Source organism: Dendroctonus ponderosae, unplaced genomic scaffold, assembly GCF_020466585.1.
Source record: "Dendroctonus ponderosae isolate FM_Combo_2020 unplaced genomic scaffold, Dpon_F_20191213v2 Dpon_F_20191213_1, whole genome shotgun sequence".
In the NCBI taxonomy this organism is placed as follows: Eukaryota; Metazoa; Arthropoda; class Insecta; order Coleoptera; family Curculionidae; genus Dendroctonus; species Dendroctonus ponderosae.
In genome coordinates this window covers 35513518-35528570 of record NW_026017110.1, presented here as the reverse complement: position 1 = coordinate 35528570, position 15053 = coordinate 35513518, and the positions used below count along the sequence as shown (strand labels likewise).

Below are 15053 nucleotides of genomic sequence, written 5' to 3'. Positions count from 1 at the left end.
ATTCCTACCACGTTTGTACGATACACACAGCACAAGGAGATACAAATGAAGCAGGAGTTAATTAACTGAATACGAGAAGCTGCTTGATAAGAGTGAATAATAAGGAGATTACACAGGCACTAGCTTGTTTGGAGTTAACCATTCAATTGTTTGGTGGTGTAGGGTTTATTTATAAACACCCATATTCGAGGTTATGAGAACAGATTGACATTTCGTCAACAAATCTTGTTGAATGTACCGTTTATCCTTGTCTATCTTATTGTCTGTAAGTATTGTAAGTCTGTATAATTCCATGGTTACCGGAGTTTTAAATAATTACGAAGCTACAGGTATTTGCGCAAATTAATTAACAAGTTGACTCAAGTCGTTGACCAAATGGAATTGAAAGTGTAAGGAACATTTATAAATGAAATTCGAAAGTAAAGGACAAGTTGCAGTGTGACAAATTCTAATATGTTTATGAATTTCATTATTGTTTACCTTTGTATGAATAACATTTTCCTTTGTGTCTTATCTAAGTTGACTAAACAAAATTTGATTTCAACAGAATCGTATTGAAGCTTAAGCAAATTAAGTAACTGGTTTATTGAAATTGCTGATCCTAACACACTAACAAACAAGTTTTGAGGTTATCGAGCATTAACATTAATGACTATTCTACTCTATTAACGCGATGCTTATTATGAATATTCAAAATAGCCACAACTAAGGTTTAGGAAATAAGATAAAGAAATTGATTTTTTTTAAATTTCTTTAAATCGCACTCGTTAAAATCTACAGGAACGCAGTTGGACAAGAAATATATCAGAAATTAAAATTTTCCAATTAGTTTGGGGTTCGGAGCTCAATCGTATTCCTGGATTATCATTGACAATAACGTGTCTGATTCGACTATAAATAAGATTTCAGATACAGTGCAACTGCTGCCAATTCTTACAAAATTAGAATTGCACAATTTATATTGAATGCTGAAATTATCGGAAAGGTAACCTCATATGCATTCGCATAGGTATTCAAAAACAATCTAAATAAATAAAAATAATCTAAACATAATTGTTTAGATTTTGCCAATTAATAGCCAAGCTCAAAATTTCCTAAATTCTATAATATCTGCTAGTTGTTTCCGACTACACTGTATAGTAGAGTCTTGATTTAATGATGCCTACTATTTGTCTATTTCCGTAAGTTGCCTTTATGATTTATTGACTATTATATTATCTAATTTTAAACAATTAAAGAATTTACTACTTATCCCTTAAACTGTGTTAAGGCTAAGATTCTTCATATAGTAACCAGCCTGCTTTTTACGATGCTACTTATGGAGTTTGATTTAATAATGAGAATTTGCCGAAATTACTAAGAATATCTGGCACAAGATTGCCCTCAGGATGTCAAAATAAACATGGTTAAACGGCGACAACTTTGAAAACTGATTTTTACACTGATCTAGATTCCATTTTTTTATTATCGATTTTCAGATAATATACGGTATTTTCTTCATTATACGATACAAATAAGCAGGTGTATAAAGTATGTTATATTTTGTCAGTCAGTCTTACTTTGGAAATAATGATAAGCTATTAAGTAATTAAGGCTCCTATAATGGATTATTATGTATTATGTTATTATATTATTAAAATATAAAATTAGGAATAGTCAAAAGTTCTAGGTAATTTTTGCAAATGTTATTCGAAGCGTAAGATAATTTTGTAGACTTGCTAAGAGATAAAAATATCGGATGAAATTTTTTTAAAATCTTATGCAAAATTTATCTGAGAATATGTTTCAAGTTTTAGCTATCATCAATTCATAAAAATCACGTTTTCCGTAATAAAATTATTGAAATTTGAAATTCATTCTGGAAATCAAAGATATCTAAGCAGCAAAAATGTTGTTGCAGCATTGTTGTCTTATCTTCGCTGCAATAATAAAAAAGTCTTTAAGTTCTGCATCGCCTAATTAATCTTATAGTTCTCTAGATTAATAATGAGTGAGACGTGACATCCCTTCTATGACAATCCATAGTTTATTGTAGCTTCAAATAAATTGCAAAGGAATGCTATTGTATTAAAAGTATATTTTATAACTAAAGTATTCTTAAAGGATATCGAGGAATCAAAGAATAATGAAGTACTAAATACATTTTTAAGACAACAAATTGTCCGATAAGATAAATTATTCTCAACATTGTTCATTATTACCCTTATGATATTTGGCCAAATATAATACGCTTAAAAGTCAACGCCGATAACTGAAATATTTTTGTGCCATAAATAATTGGTTATATTCTTTAAAACATATCTTGAATGAAACTAATGACACTGTTCTGATACATCAGAAGAGTGTAAGCGTTCAAGCAAACCACTTCTGAAGATGCAAGCCACTCGTGCTTGCGAAACGTCAAGAAGAAATTTTACCGAAAGACGGCCTAAAAACCCGAAAAACCCATTAGTTTCGAGGAATGGCCTCGAAAGTCTCTCTTTTGACATATCTTGAATGTTCCAATAACCGTTTAGATGATAATAATAAACAGCAATAACAAATAAAAACAAACAAAAATAGTTTTACAACATAATGAAAAAATGCTGATGTATCGAAAGATGTTTGAGTCTCTCCTAGGTCTATAGTGTTAAATAATACTGTAAAATTGTAGTTTACCCTCAACTTACTTCTAACTTGAAACATTTGGTATTTACACATTCGGATATTGTTGAAAATTATCTTGTGTCTAATACAAGAAGCTCACATATTCCTATAATAAATCCATATAACAATAAGCAATTAATTTTGAACTTGAACCACCAAACTATATATTTAACCAGTGTGCTACGCCCACATGAAAGACGCCGGAAAACACTAGTGAACTGAGGACCTTTTAATACTGATTACATTAATATAAATATCATGGTTATAGACAATGTGGTCAATGCAGGGTAGCACACTTTAATCTAGACTTTAGTTCACGGAGACACTAATGGCTATCTCCAATCTCATTTTTGGTAACATGTAGATTACCAGGGCTATTTAAAAATCAGTTTCAAATAGAGAGCGTGCCTTAAAAAAAACAAATAGTTTTTTTTGTGGAACACCTTATAAAATAATATTGATAAATTTAATAGATATTCTATAAAAATATTTCACTTAGTTTTTTCCTTTCTTTTTTGGAAAACCGTCAGAAAAATTAAAAAATTGTACGACCATTCAATCGTTATTCATGTTGCTTAATGTGATATTGAAGTGATACTCAAATTAAGTTAACTCCTTTTGCTGCAACTTAATACAAATTTGAATTCAATGTAAATTTATACGGAAATATGAAACTGATGATTTAAAATCATTGAAATAAAATAAAATTAATTTTAAAATTAAATAACGTTTAATTAATTAATTTTTTTATCTTATTATCTTCAATGAGACACCCTACATGATTTCATAGGGCAACAAATTTAATATATATTTTACAAAAAGGTGACATAAAACGTTTAAAATTAGATATGTTTCAAGATAATAGCAATTTGTTCCATGCTGAATAGAAATGGACTAAGGCTATCCCCTATCTAATTCCTCCTAGAGTGGGGATGCTAGGTGTTATATTATCTCCAGCTTTGATTTGCGTTCTATTAGTAGTGTTAAAGTTCCATACCGTTGTTACTATGCCAACAGGAACTTCTTTTTCCTTTGGGATTGTTATGACGTCTTCCAGGCGGACTATGTCAAATGCCTTAGTAAAGTCGACGAAACAAATAAATGCTGGTTTATTGTACTCTATTGCTTTTTCCTTTTGCTTGGTAATGATTATGGTATCGGTTGTAGCTCTATTCTTTTTGAATTCTTGTTGTTCCTCTCTGGTTTTTATTCGCTTCTCTAGTTGGTCCTCCAGCAACCCTGTAAACAGCTTCAGTGTTGAGCAATAATTAAGTGAATTAATTTAAATTAAATAGCTATATAATTCATAAAGTTTTTACATAAATATATATGTAAGTTTTAAAAATAAACGAAGTAAAATAACTAAATTCCAAAACTAAAACCGCAAAGCTCTAAAAACAATAATTTATAATGAGGCGATTATGCGGGTATATAAACCATTTCACTAATAGAATATAAGATGCAGCACGTAAATTTAAAATTATACCGGCACCAAAATCACTCACTAATACAGAGCGGACGTTAATAATGACCCTCTTAAAATACCAGAGATATCCGGAACTGCTTAGAATATTTTTTTAAACTTAGGCCTGAGTTTTAGCGGTACATTACTACTTTTTGACGCGCATTGAAAAAAAAGGACTTTCAAAATCGCTTCTAGGTGCCATCTTTGATTAAAAAAGAACTAGAAATGAGGACCCTGCGACAACTTAGAAGTACATTATATTTAACCTCTATTCATTGAACTTTTGGTTATTCAAATCGATTTAACAGTGTCTTAGAAATGATAGAAAACAATATATTTTTTGGAAAACCCAAATTTTAATAATGGCTGTTTTCATTTAATTTTAATCTTATAGGAGTATATCTCTAAAATTATGTGATTTCTTATTATTTATATGAAAGAATGTGGGAAAAATAAAACTGAATTTGAAAAGTTTACCTTGATTTTCAGCCACTATTTTGTGAATTCAAAGATATATAAGCAAATTTAAGTACAACACACCAGGTGTTTTTGTATCCAAGAAAAGGTGGGTTTCTAATATTCATTTTGCTATGAGTCTGAGTGTGGCTCTTTCGGAAAATATGTGTGATTAATATGCGACCAATAACGCACATTTTGTCTGCTGATTTTTCCATTCCAAAAATTGACAAGTAGTAACCAGTTGTTTTGTGTGTACTTAATGGTTGGTACGTAATTACACAGAACTCCACCCTTCTATATTGGTCATATTCATGCAATACGTGCAAGAGTATAAGTGTATGGGGATAAGGTGAATCTGCTATAGTGGTTCTGAAAGGTATTGCTCATCCTAGTTGTTGGGGCGTTACACTCAACCAAAACTGTAACTTTTGATTGCTCCTGCTTTTCGACACTTTTAGTGTATATATATAGTGTATCGTATAAACGTGGTAGGAATGTATCCCTTCCTCGATATTTATTTGGTGCTTGGGAAAGTGTCAGTTGTGCTCTGAGTACCCCTGGAGGTCCTGATTCGATTATGTCCAATACTTGTTCCTCTGTGCCTGGAACCCGAAAATTAATTGTCCTTTGTCTTTGTTCTGAAATTAGTACATGTATGACATGAAACGAATTGTATGAGTAGGCTGTTTCTTAATATAATTTGAAAATTTATTTATAATCAACGTTTTTCAATTGAGCATTCACTCTTCAGTAATCGAGCTCAAAACTTTTCAAAAAATTGAACACCAAATATCATTTTTTTTAAACACTTCTTCATCATTTCTAAAGGACTAATTATAAGAAAATCATGCAAGGTCAAAAAAATAATAACGTTATCTTATACACCGACTATGTTCAAGTAACTATTTAAAAATACTCTAATATTTTTATATACATGTACTCGCAAAGAAGAATACTTTTCTGGAGTACTATTAAGAATGCGAAATCATGATGAAATTGAAAAAGTATTCCTATAAATTATAAGAGTGAAAATACACATACATAAATTACATTTACAATACATTTACGAGTAACGCGATTACAAACGGGTTTAGGCGTTTTAACAGAAACAAAATAGAAGAAAAATAAGAAAAAAATATTGCACAAAGAAATGTTTCTTCAATTGGTTTATATCGCTTTCTTATCGTCTTAACAAATTGGTCAAAGTTAATGCCAATAACTTATGAAAAATTTAATAATTTGAGGTAAGGCATCAACATTCGAGAGAAACCGTCATATTCGAAATTAGTAGCGTGAAGTCGAACCAGGATAAGTAAGTTCCTCAGCGGATCTGTGCGACGATGTTCCACTTTTAAACCCTGGTAGTCTGCTGGATGTCTTGTCGACACCGTGAGGGTCAAATACGAAGCCACCGGTTTGCAGAAAACATGAATATTTTGCATCTATTAACTTAAATTAACTGAAAACTAATAAACTAAGCAAACACATAGCAATAGTCATGTCTCCTGCTATGTTTGAATGTTTGAAGAAATTATTGCAGGTAATCGAAAAATTGGTTTAAAAATACTTAGTCAATATAAGTATCAGTATTTTTAACTGTAATTCAAAATCTTAAGCTTCTGAATCAATCAAAATCTTCTTAGCAAAACTCTGCTTAGTTGAAGGTAAATATTTTACATATTGCCTGCTTTCTCTTTATATAAATAGTAACACTTATCGTGTTTTATGCACGTTTAATGTAAATATTCATTTTGCGAAGTCCTACATTTGTAAAAATTCGATGTTTTTCTCATGGTCAATGCGAAGGTCAAACTGAATTTCAGGCAATAGGATTCGGAACATCAATAATTCTACAAATCCTAATTTTCATACAACTGTTGAGATACCAGTTAGTGAAATACATTAATTGGAATTTTTATTGTGATAATTCTCTCGTGAATGATGGTTCCAGAAGAGTAGTTCATGTCTCATCACGAGTCAATTATTTCGAGAACTGAAATGCCATCATTCCTCTCGTCAACTGAACTTCCAACTTTCACTTATTCTGCATCACATTCAAGCTCTCGATATATACAGGGTTATCCATTTTATATTTGGGAAAGTAAAGTAAAAAACAAAATATTCAGATGGAGACGAAAATTTTAATTCAATATAAAGATTAAACCTTGCCATTATACGTGAAAAACAATAGCATATAAATTTCCTCCACGGGACCTCCTACAGGCCTCAATCCTTTTGAGGTAATTTTGAACGAATTTTCGGCACATTACCGGTAATATCTCGGTCACAACTTCACGGATATTGGCTTTCAATTGCTCAAGAGTTTGAAGATTGTTGGCGTATACTTTCTCTCTCGTAACTAAACTTTTTCGTATAGCCCCACAAAAAGAAATCTAACGGTGTTAAGCCGCAGGATCTTACGGGCTAATTGACATCACTCAATATCTAAATTATGCGTCTTGGAAATTTATCTTGCAATAGGGCTCTAACTGCCAGTGTTGTGTGACCCGTTGCCCCCATCCTGCTGGAACCATATGTCTGCCAGATCATAATCTTCAATTTGTCTCTAAAAATAATCGGTTAACATGCGTCCATAGCGCTCAGAATTGACTGTTAGGGCTCTTTCCCTTGATCGTTTTCAAAAAAGACGGGCCAATAACACCACCGGACCGTAAGGCAGCGGCCCCACAGCAACCACTGTCATCAACTATCACCCACTACCATCGACTAAAATTATGGAATCTGCAACGAACGGTCTCACAGCAATTATTCACCGACTTCCACTGTTTACCAGTTTATAACCTCACTTTTTACGAATGTGCCCAAACCAAGCCGATATCATTTCTAACCCGCATGCACGCATTCACCGCCTTCTACCAAACTACCAAATTTCGAAACGGTGGTTAGCAGTGGATGACTAATGAAGCTTTCTGTGAGACCGTTCAATGGGAATCGCATATGTTGGAAATCTGCTTGATCGTTACCGGTGATCACCGGTGGTTCTGTGGGGCAGTCGCCCAATACGGTCACTTTTTCAGGATGCAAAGGCCTTTCTGCGATCTCCTGAGGATTTTGAGAGCCCCATATACGGCTGTTCTGTTTATTCACGTCACCACCGAGCGAAAAATGATCATCATCGCTGAAGAAAATTCGGTTCAAAAAATCATCAACGGCTTGTTGTTCAATCACCCAATTTGCGTGTTCCATGCGCGACCATGTTCTGCGTTGCCCATGGTCTTAAGGCTTAAGTTGTTGAGTGAGTTGGACTTTGCACGGATGGAGCTTCAAATCCAATTGCAAAATTTGCCACAGTGAGTCGTAAGACAAGCCCAAATGTTGAACACATCGGGAAATCGACGAATTCAGGTCTTCCTCAACACTTTGAGCAACAACAGCGATATTTTCAGCTGAACGTATGTTGCGATGATGCGCAAGCCTTACAATATCAGTACCCATTCAGTCTCTTCAAAGTTTTCCACTGTGTTCGAAATTGTTTGCTGTGTGGGTCAATTATGTCGACCGTAATCTGTTCGTAAAGCCCTAAACGTTGATACAGCAGAATCACCATTTTTCAAGTAACATTTAATAATTTTTTTGCGTTCTTCAACTGTTAAACAATTCGTATTCCAAAATGGCAAACCTTGAACTAAAACAAAAACGCTTCCGATGACGTTTACCTTTGACAGAAATCAAATAGCAAGGTTTTACTTCCCCAACCTCTAAATTGATAACCCGTTATTATAAAAGCAAGTGGTTAATTTTGTTCTACATAATTGATACAAAGTCGATGCTTAGATTATTTGATGACACAATTTAATATAAGAGTAGAAAATTTATTTCGAAATTGCTTGGTTACCAACAACTCAAATATTTTTGATATTTTATATTAATTCTCTGAGTACGGGGATCATGTTAATATCAACGCATAATATTATTAATAAGATTATTTGCAACTACGTACCTCGCAATTAAATACAGTCAATATAGCATAAGTACTTTGTGGAAAAAAATGAAGACCCTAAATACTGGTGTTAACAGATTTCTTTTAACTGAATTAATACTGTCTTAAATGATATACGGTATTTACCGCAATGATGTGCAAATATTTTAAGAGCGTGTTTAGAAAGCAATTCTTTGTAATTGGGGTCTTTCAAATAAATGTTTTTTTATTTGACTTGTCCTGCTAATCTATGTTCATATGTTTTTAAAAAAATCTGCCATTTTCATATTACCGGCAATGTACAAATATTACCTACTTTGGGTAACCGACAAATTGACTAGGGTATTTTAGGCACTGGAAAATGTCGAACGCTCTAGTCAATCTGAGGGGTAGAGATGTTTAATCCTCACATGTAGAAAGGAGACTTTTCTCCGATGATCGATGATTGTTGTGACAACTGTTGTTCATTCCTCTCAGACAAATTTAGTTTTGTCCTGGAACCGAATACATTTAAACTTTCCTCTGTCTTTACAAATTTAGCTCTATGCAAAACTGAAGTGTTAAAATAAAGTCGCCTTGTACATCCACAAGTACTAAATGTACTAAGAGATAAATATTCGTACGTTATCCGAATTGAGCAGGTGTTGTCTTTTATAAACAATCTTTACACAAGAAATCACCCTACTTTAGCCAGCGCGTCAAAAAGCAGTTGAAAACATCTTACTGTTAGACTATTCCATGTAGAAAACTGACTCACTTATATTTCCTTTATTCTTTGAAGAAAAAAATATTTTACTTCTTAAATTGTAACTAATTAGTCCATTTCTCAAATAAATAAAAATTGGGATTGAAAATATGAACTTAGTAAAATATTTCGTCTATCTGCCGTTGTTCACTCGTCTATGAAAACAAACGTTTAATAGCTTTATTGCTTTTGTAATTCTTGTTTATCTATGACTGCATTGGTTCTACATATGCCTGCACTTATTATTCTGTTATCAAATTTTCCGACCTATTATTAAATTAAATTATTACTTATTTATTAATATTATTTCCATACTTCGATATAATAGAATCTTAATTTATAGTTAACACTCGTTTTAATGTAATTATTAAGTTCCTTATGCTGAGCTATTATATTTACTTGAAATTACCAAACGATGTGATCCATTTCTGCCTGTTTTTATTTTTGAATCATTATACACTCTTAAATAGTCTAATCGGAGACTTCAAGGTATAACGTCTTAGGGAAGTTTCGTCCTAATATTTCGTAAAGTAGTTGGAATTTTTTAACTTTAAAACAGAATTTTGTTAAGTCTGAAAATGCGCAGCTTGGCCCTTATGACTTCGTATCCCTACAGTTCACGAGATACATGTGCCAACACCTGGAACTTTTAGCACCCAGTATTTTTGACAATCTTTTTTTTTATTAAACTGTAGTGGTATTGCCGAATTTTTTAAATTGCTTATGAACTTATTAATTAAAATTCCCACAAAGTATTATTAAAATATTAATTTCTGTTGAAGGAAAATTTATCAAAAGTCAACCTGACTCCCTTTTTGAAACATTTGATAATGTATGTTCTGTCCTATTAGCAACGTATTTTGTTTGTTCGAGTACTAAAATAAATTTTTAAAAAGTGATATATTTAAAAATGATGTACTTACATAGAAGTATTAAACAAATCACTTTCTTATATTTATTAAAAGCATTTTATTTATCTATATATCGGTTTATAATGTTCTACGACGTCTTCCGATTTCCATTTTCCATCTGTCTCGGATCGTCTTCAAGTTCTCTGTTTCCAGCTCTTTCTCGGTCTTCCGGGCCGTCCTTGTCCTCTTGGCTGCCAGTTGAATAATTGCTTCGGGATGGCAGGGGATACTTCCAGCTCCCGTGTTGATATTCTTCAATTAGCTTTCAGGTCATATAGCTCAAATCGTCGTGGTCTTCCGCTATTAGCACTTGATCATCGGCGAATGATAGGGGATACAGGATCATGTCTGAAAGTGGTATGCCCATAGTACTGCATTTCTTGTTTCATTTCTTCAAGATTCCCTCCAGATATTTTGACTAAGGTCGGTGACGTACAGCATCCTTGTTTCAATCCTTTTGATCTACGAAGTCGACTGTTATTTGTTTTCCTGACTTTATTGATCTTCATTACAGGTTGTTTGTACAGGCTCTCGGTGGCTTCAATTAGCTCTAGATTTATATTCGTCTTCTGTAGTATTTCCCAGAGTTTACGTAATGGAACATTATCGTAAGCGTTTTTCATGTCCACAAATAAGAGATTTATTGCTGGTTGCGTTCCATCTTTTTCTCTATAACTTGCGTTAGAGGAAATATATGGTCGACAACTGATTTACACGCACGAAATCCAGCTAGTTCTTCTGCATCTATTTCTTTGTATTCATTTTCTGTCCTATTTTTCAGAATTTTTTCGTACACTCAACACATAGTGCTTGTGACCGTTGTGCCTCGATAGTTCTCGCATCTAAACGTATCCGCTTTTTTGTATATTGGGCTTATCTGTGATATGTTCCAGTCGTTTAAGATTTGCGATATATGGTTGATATAGTTATGTGATGTGTCTTCGCTTTTTAACTTTAATGTATTGATTCATTTTGAACTGAGGAACTGACATAAATAACATGAACTTTTGTTAATATTGAGTTATGTCTGCCCCAAAAAATGCAAATTTAATGAATTTTTAAAGTAATGTAGATATGTTGGTTATTTGATTGTTCGAATGACGCATTTGCAATCGCATCTAATAGTAGCATCTTGGTATTGCAAACTCTCCACTTTACAGCGGGATTACAAAATTTCTGAAATTTTGTTACTTTATCTACGACCTCGTTTGGATTTACAAGTTTATCTATTAAGAACGAAAATAGTTCATATTAATTCGTCAAGGAAAAAGCTATAATTTGATAAAAACCAAACGTTAATCCGGTATAAAATTCACGAGAAGAGTGACTTCAAAATTTTTTCATTTCGCCGTAACTTTATCATTTTGCCTGTGTGTGCAGCATTTAGATTCTTCTTGGAATAAAGGTTCATTATCTTTTCAGTGAAATATAGTTACGTTTTTAATTTTTAACCATAATGTGATGTCAGTTTTAGTTGCTATCCGGGTGAACAGGAAGTACGTTTCGCACGGTGAAAAGTAAAGAAAAACAAAGTGAGAGTTTCGGACTTTCAAAGAGTCACGAAAGTCAACATTATGAAGAACTACATATGATTGTAGATAAAATGTACTTACTACACTAATTTTGTTCTTGTTTGTGAGCTGAAATAACTCATGTAATTGAATGTATTTTTCCAAATGTTATTTGCTTTAAAAAGCAAATAAGTTGTGTGTATCCTAACTTAACGACAGTTTAATTCCATTCACACCACTCGCACAAAGAATAATGTTTTCGTAGAACGTGGAGTATCAATTAAAGCTTTTAAATTTATTATTTTAATACCGAGAATTGACGCGAATTGTGTTAAGTCCAAAATATTTTTTGTGAAAGCGCAAACAGCGATTCTATTTAACAACGATTTTGTGCTCAAGTTATTACTTCCATTTAATTTTCAATAAGTAATTGTCTGCACTAATCAGATTCGTGAACAACAATACATTTCGTGTTAATGTAAATAACGCAAATTTGTTCCAAGTAAACAGTAGTAATCGCATACATCATCATGTAACACTAATTTAACTTTGTTTTTGCTGTCAATAATAACATTTACCTTTGATTTGCAGGTAAGTGAACCAATACCCTTGCGACGATCTTTTTGGAACATGCAATCGACAGGTAGGACAAGACAATGCACATTTAATTACATGAATTATTGTTTGGTTTCCTTCAAATGCAGGTTACATTATTGTTTAGGATAACTTGTAATTTAGGACAATACAATTAACGTATTGTGCGCGAATATGCTTGAGTAATTTGTATAGGATGCTTGTTAGAAAATGAGTCGTGGATTCAAAAAAATCATTAAAACGAGAGATGTTAATGGCGATAAGTGTATATGATTAACTCTGTTATTAGTTCTTCCAAATGACATGCTTTTATGACTGAGTTATATTAAGGGGCGCTGTATACAAGATGTCCTAAGATCAAGATCACCAAATGTGACTACTTAGCATAAGCAATGTTGACACCAAATAGAGTAAAAAGTTTTAATGAATCGAACCGTTTGGATAATATAGAGGCTTAAATTGTTATTATTCAAATAATTACAATTTCAGTTTAAAATTACAATAGAATTTGATCAAAATTACTACCAGTCCTCTTGAGACATAGTGTGACTCTTCTTAGAAAAGATCTGTTTCCCTGCGTAATTTATCGCTTTATTTCTAATAAAATCGGTGGCTCCCAAAATGCTGCTTCTGCTGCTGGTCGGAAAACAGCCTTTTCATGTGACTAAACTGACAATAAATGAAAAAAATACTTCAAGGAATCGTAATTTTTCTCATGTTGACTTTATTTTTGATATGCAGGGTTACTAAAAATTTCCATCATTTCTCTAGACGTGTTGCCTGGAGGAGTACAGCAAAAATAAAAGGCTATTACATCAAAAAAGAGATATTAGCAAGTAACAAAGATGTGAATTTGGCAACAGTATTTAAAGGCAGCAACAAATGAGAATTTTCTTGTTGCATTATACGGAAAACAATGAAACAAAGAGATAAAACTTAAAGGTTAATAAAAGACTGATGGTTTTGCTCGTAACTCAGGTATACTCATCAGTTGACCAGAATTCGACGTTGTAAATCTTGGTTTTTTCAATTGAGCTCCAAAAGTAATCATGTTATGTGTCATGAGTTTGGTTTCAAGAAATTACACAATTTATTCTAGCCCTTCTAAGCTTCGTTTTACAACCTCACTTCACAAAATCAGTTTCCATTGCTTGGAAGAACCTTGGGATCTTGTATCACAACTAGAGGTTAGAGAAAAGTTTTCTGGTGGCCAGTGGATTGAAGGGAGAAGGTATAGCTTTTCTTCAAACTATTATTTGATATAGAGTTCTTTCAAAAGTTTGAGACAAGAAAATCTGCGAAAAATATTTTAAGGATTTTCCATGGTTGGTGTTAGTGCTTGTTTCCATTGAACTAACATGACGGTTTTAATCGTTCCTTTTCAGTACTAGCTTCAAGAATAATCTGTGCAGTTGCGGACACTTTTATTTTTTTCAGCAACTTTAACTTCTGCAGAAGAACAAATTTGCCTCTGATAAACAACACACCGCGGATTCCTTGCCTATATTATGTCGAAGATATGACCGATTTAGAGTTCTAACAAAGATGGCCTTTATCCGTGTTCGATATTATTAAACATTTAAAGTTTTCAAGAGTACAATTGCAAAAATGGCATTAATGCGCTGTACCAGTTAGATGTTTGATTGCAAATATCTGCCTGGATGCATGGTTGGCGTTGTATTTTTTCATGGAAAATTTATAAGATCGTAAATCTTCCAAATGCACATGCCGCCTAAGATTAAGCAAGTTTTGCAATGTTTTACTTGTGATCTTTAGCTATACTAATAGTTTGTCAAATGCCCATTGAACTACTTTAAATGATTGCCTAATTGAAAAGTTAAGTGGAAATGCATCTTTAAGAGTTACAACATTCAGCAATTTGAAGTCGCAATCCCTGTGTTTTTTTTTTGTAGTAGTTTTGTGAAAAATATGACTAGATCAATATCTAGTTTGATGAAAAACTAGGATTTGAAAATGTAAATTATTAGCAAGATGATAGTAGCGTGTTCATATTTCCATCACTAAAACAATGGGATTTTATTTGACTATCAGTTTCACAATTTACGCATTTTGCCGATTGCCTAAAATACCTCAGTCATTGTGCAGATTGTCCAATGTTGAAGCGATTCTGCAAAATGCCTGGCGAGTTGGTCAATTTGCAGAATGCCTAGGCATTTTGCACATTGCCGGTAACATATACATATCACTATTTCTGTCTTTTTTATCGTAGCTGAACATTACATACAGTTTTCGATAATGTTTCTTTAGATCCATTTTTACCGGGTACCAGGAACATTGCAAAGTAAAAAGGTAAAAACAAAAGTTACAAAAAAATTGAAAATAATGGCCATATAACAAAAACACCGCTAAAATATTTCAAAAGAAAATGAAAACATTTGATTTTAAAACAGCTATAAGTGGCAATTGAAGTTTTCCACACCCGAAAACGTATTAAAAAGAAGCTGATTAACTTGGTTAAACATATTTCATTGCCACAAAGAAAGAAGGTTTCGTAATTAATTATCTATGTATGTGACGAACAAAGCGTGCTGGCCAAGGGAGGAAACTTTGCCATAGTACCGTCCAGGTTGCCATTAGAGGACATTATATCAAATGTAGAGAGTGGCATACGTTCGCTGCCCATTCAAACCGCAGAACAGATAAGGGCCGAGACTTCGAGAATTTTGCAACGCTCAAAGCCTCCGAAGAGCAACCTCACTTTCAGTGAAAGACAAGCCCTGAAAACGCTGAATGAGGATAAGGAGATTCTCGTGTTGCCAGC

At 32.9% G+C, this 15053-nt stretch overlaps 1 protein-coding gene across 5 annotated transcripts in view; it reads left to right on the top strand.

The window, feature by feature from the left end:
• The window catches only part of LOC109534529 (cyclic AMP response element-binding protein A), a 129000-nt gene that overhangs the window by 46585 nt on the left and 67362 nt on the right, over positions 1–15053 (top strand). The window contains exon 2 of one of the 5 annotated variants that reach the window (XM_048661503.1): positions 12269–12320. The exons of the other annotated variants lie outside the window; for them this stretch is intronic. The gene's annotated coding sequence lies outside the window, so the exon portion shown is untranslated. The remainder of the gene's footprint in view (positions 1–12268; positions 12321–15053) is intronic. 5 annotated transcript variants of the gene reach the window in all.